We start from the raw sequence: 5,087 nt of genomic DNA, 5'->3' as shown, positions 1-5,087 counted from the left end.
TTCCTCAGGCTTTCTTTTTTAAACTTTGTTATGCTACGATATCAAATGTCATCATTATTAAAATTCAGGTATCATGATATTTACCTTCTAGAATAAAGAAATGTGAACTTATATCACATACTAATTATTTCTATTTTTGGCAAGCCATACTGATAGTTGTCCCAACATATTCTTAACATTATTATTTTATATTTCTTCTAATAATATAAACTATATCTTATAAGGAGTCTAAATAATTGACAGCATTTCATCAGTTATTATCTGCTTATTATCAGTTATAGAAAAATCCCAGTGAGGAGGTGGCTATGGAATGATATGAACAGCTATGCCCTGAGTGACTGTCTAGCTTCTCACTTGTTATCTGACCTTAGTGTCCTCCTTCACAGAGCCACATGGCCATGAGCAGTGTCTGGGTAGAACACTTGGCATGACTTCTGACCTTGATTTTTTTTTATTTATTAGATTAAAAAAAATACCAATCCAAGTTCCCACTCCCTCCTCTCCTTCCATTCCCTCCACACATCCTCCCATACCACCCCCATCTAATCCTCAGAGAGTCGACCTTGATTTTTACTCTTATTTTTTCTGGCCTGGTTTCCTGTTCTAAGTAAATGATTTCCACCCACTGTCTAGACACAGAGCACTTGAAGTTCTGAGTAGTTCTACTGTTAAACATTTGCAAACCGTGCTGGAGAAGACAAAGAGAAACATGTGGCTTACATGAAAGTTAAAGTCTGAATCTCATTTTTTGCTGTGAATTTTTTTTTAAAAAATAATAATCAGTTTTGTAAAACTGTCACAGTGAAACAAGAAAATTCTGAAGTTTTAAATAAAAATTATAAACTACTCCAAGTGGTAAGTTCCTTGGTAAAATGACTGAAAAATTCCAGAATTAGGAAATCCCTTCATATACTTATGTTAACAAAAATTCATATGTAGCTTTATTTTAAAGGCTTAAAGTTTAGCAGATCATTTTCAGCATTAAAAAAATCATGAAGATTTCTGCTTATCCATGACAAAATGTTCCAGCATGTATTTGGTTTTTCAATGTGATTTTTCTTACCCTCTACACTTCTTCCTTAATCTCTTCTCACTAAGTATGTTGAAGAAAAGTAAATGAAAATGTATCTGTGTGATGAATTCATTAATTTGTTGAGAGAAAACTTCTAATTTTTCTTCTGTTGTTCTGATAAGACATCATCTCAAGCAACTTAGGGGAGGAAATGGTTTATTCCGATATAGGTTACAGTCCTTAGTTGAAGTAAGTCAGGGCAGGAACTCAAGCAGAAACCTGAAGGACTGGTGGCTATTTTACATGGAGTTACATCTAAGAAATATAGCAGGGGCCATTATGTTGCAGCTTAGTAGCTGGCTTGATTTTGTTCTCTCAGCAAGCTTTCTAGTGCTGCCCAGGACCACTTGCCCAGGGAATGGTGCCATCAACAGTGAGCTAGGCCCTTCTATATCAAATAACAATCAAGACAATCTCCCACAGACAAGTAAATGTGATCTGAGAATCCCTTCTCAGGTAACATATGCCATGGTAAGGTGATAGTTAGAGCTAACCAGGACAAATTGTTTTGGTACAGTTAAGTTATGTAGTATTAGGCTGTCCTTAAAATAGCCAAAAGACTTTCTCACCTATGAATACTTAAGGGTCACTCTTTGATAATGTTTCGATAAAATTTTAAGTTAGATAATATTACCCTAGACAATCAAGGTAGGTTTCCTGCTTTTTTATAAAGAGCATAAGTGATGCTTTTAATTTTTATTTTTTGCTCAAGTCGGTAATTTTATTAAAAAAAAAAACGAAATAGAAAAACAGAAACCAAAACACCAAACAGAAGCTTACACAGGAAGAGAGTTCCCCAGGGTGAGGCCGCCTGCTAAGCATCCTGCTGCTGCACGAATGGGTTGGGGATGGCCTCCATGCCATCCTGTGGGCAGATAAGCACCTCCGAGGTGCCGCGGCACACCATGAGCCTCAGCTGCCTTGTATCCTGTCAAACCCTTCCAGGATCCCGCTGGCTTCCCGGCCACCCTGGAACTTTACTTGGATGGTCTTGTCAATGTACTTAGACAAGTCCAAGATGCTTTCTTTCTTCTTTTTCTCTTTGTCCGCCATCTTGCCGCAGCACGCCGCTCTGCGCAGGCCTGGTGTTTTTATTTTTAAATACTTCTTTTATTTTCTGAGATTGTGATATAATTACAATACCCTCTAGTTTACCTCTTCCCTCCAAACTTTTCTTATAACCCTCCTTCCTGTCTTCCAAATTTGTGGCACCCGTTTTTCATTAAATTATAGAACAGGTGGCATTGTTCCTTGTGAGACACTCTTTTATTATCTTCATTTAAATATTGTAACTACTGATATTTTCTTATTTGATGTCAGGTTGTATAATAAATAAACAGGAAAAACCACACAAATATTTGAACTAACACATTCTTCATAAAATAAGGCAGAACACTCATGTCCATTGTATCCTCATTTTTGCAATTGGTCATATGGCCTTAGAAGGTATTTATAGCTACTTTCCTCTACTACTCATTCTGTATTTCCTCCACCCTCAGCAAGCACCTCATTCTGTGGAGCAGTGATGCATACCTTCTTTCCTAAAGAGTCTGTGCCCTTGGTCATTGTGCCTGTATTGGGCTGTTGTAGCTTCCCACTATTTTAGTCATAGGACATGGGAGCACCAAGAGGTGCCCTAAAAGACCTCCTGCACTTCAGACATAATCGTTCTTACCCCCATTGTGGAGACGTGATCCAGTTTTACCTAGGCAATCTGAATCAATCATCCCTCTAAACACTGTTATTCCTTTCCTAGATTGTGGGCTTCAGGGAATCAGAGGCCTAAAGTGACTAGGAGGAGATTTGAGATTTCAGTTCAATAAAATGTTCATTGAATCTCCTGGCAGTAGTGTTTCCCATTCTGGAACCAAACCTTCTAAGTCTGCAGAACTTATGATCATGGAAACAGGAAGGAAATATATTCCTAGTGAGTCACTAGCAGTGATAGAGTGGAATGACAACCAAGATGTGTATGTGTGCATGTGTGTGTGTGTGTGTGTGTGTGTGTGTGTGTGTGTTGCACAAATAAATATAACCTGCTTTGGTAGATTTTGCTCTTTGTGTGTGTTTCATGGCCTGACTACTCTACTGACCAACCAACAAAGAGGATCATGCCTGGGAGTGGCTGTCTCTTCTCCCAGCAGTCATTAGTTGTCTGTAGTTCTTCATCTAGGGCTGGTAGTTAGAATTGTAAGCTAATACACCTTTAGATATTGTAGTTTTTATTTGTTGATTGACTCAGTGATAGCTTTAACGTGAGCTCCTTTGCAGAGAGAGAGAGAGAGAGAGAGAGAGAGAGAGAGAGAGAGAGGTCCTTGCTTGGCTTAATTTGTACATGTGATTAACATGTGCAATTAATGATCTGATGTGTCATTAGATGATTTGATTTCTATCAAACTATGTGGATCACTTGACAAGGTGAAGAGCTTATTAATTGGTGATTTGGAAGAATGATACTAACTTTAGTTAAGAGGACTTTGGGGACCTTGTAGATTTTTATGGCATTTTTAAAAATGCTGTTGCAGTGGGCAATCAGAAAGTAACCTTGACCATAGGACAAGTACCAGCGAATGTTCAAGTGAGACAACTTAGGTTGAACAAGGATCAATGGAAAGACGTACTTATTGTTATTTTTGTTTTCAGACAGGGTCTCACTATGTAGCCTTGTATTGCCTAGGCTCATATCACACTCACAGTGATTCCCCACCCCCACCCCCTACTTCTTCCACCCAAGTGCTGGAATTAAAGTCACAAACCTCCAAACATGGCTGACTAACTCTTTTGGTGGTTGAATGAGAATGCCTCCCATAAGGTCATATGTATTACTACTTGGTCTCGTTGGGTGGAACTGTTTTTGAAGAATTAGGAGGTATGGCCTTGCTAGAAGATGTGTAAGAAAGGTGGGCTTTGCAGTTTCAAGACTACTATTATTCCAAGTAAGTTTCTCTCTGCCGCCTACTTACAGATCAAGATGTAAAGTGTCAGCTGGTCCTCTGACTCTGCCTTTGAAAGAGTAAAATCCAATAAAATGCTCTAACCTCTGAAAGAGTAAGTCTAGTTAAATGCTTTATTTTATAAGTTGCCTTGGTCATGGTGTTTTATCATAACAATAGAAAAGTAACTAAGATAATAGTTTGTATAAATGAGTGAGCCATTGCTGTCATAGGCCTGACCATGTGATTGAATGTAGAAGACTTTGAGGTTTGGGGACTAGGAATGTAGCTGAACACTGTAAGCAGAACCGAGAGCTATGCAGGCTATGGAGGCTCAGCTCAGTAGGTTTCTGAGAAAAATTTTTGCAGCTTGGTTAGGGACAAGTTTTGTGACAGTTTGGAAAATAATGTGCTTCCTTCTGCCCTTATCCTATGAATTTCTCTAGGCTAAATTGAAAAGCAATATAATAATTTATTTGGTGAAATAGATTTCAAGACAACTTAATCTGACTCTAATTACATGGCTATTAGTCTTATGCAGACCTATAAATAAAAGAAGAAGTAGAGCAAAAATAAATAAAAAAACTTACAGTCTGAAAGAAAAAAAAAACAACCAGGGAATTTAATACTGAAGTCAAGACTTGTGCTGAAAGAGTTTAGGAGGTCAGGGTAAGGCCTGATATGCACTGGGATAAAGGTAACTTCAGGGCAAAACGTCACCCCAGCTCAGTTGATAAATTGTGAAAAGAAAAGACAAAAAGACTTTCCTATTCCTATCAAACAATAAACCAAAACTGCTGCAAATGTGACTTAAGGCAGTCAGGGTTCACCTCACATTGGAACTGTGGTCTACATGGTTCTTGCTTTGGTGCCACATAGACCACACATATAAGGGGTTGTGGAATCACTGTCTGTGGTTAAAGAGAGCCACTGAAGCCGGAACGTGGCAGGTGAAGCCATGAATGGAGGCCCTGAGAGGTCAATCAGTGAATCTGTGAAAATGAAGCTTGGATTCTGATCGGAGAGCTCAAGACATTAGATGAGCCAAAGCTGTGTGCTATCTGCCTTGGAGAATTGGTACC

The 5,087-nt window shown here is 38.6% G+C and overlaps 1 pseudogene; it reads right to left on the bottom strand.

Moving 5' to 3' along the window:
- Positions 1–1,886: 1,886 nt before the first annotated feature.
- Positions 1,887–2,148, bottom strand: LOC126487186 (U6 snRNA-associated Sm-like protein LSm7; annotated as a pseudogene).
- Between the last annotated feature and the right edge of the window lie 2,939 nt (positions 2,149–5,087).

This window comes from Alexandromys fortis, unplaced genomic scaffold (assembly GCF_014885135.2).
Source record: "Alexandromys fortis isolate MF-2015 unplaced genomic scaffold, M_Fortis_MF-2015_v1.1 scaffold_132, whole genome shotgun sequence".
Lineage (NCBI taxonomy): Eukaryota > Metazoa > Chordata > Mammalia > Rodentia > Cricetidae > Alexandromys > Alexandromys fortis.
This window is presented reverse-complemented; position numbering and strand designations above follow the sequence as displayed.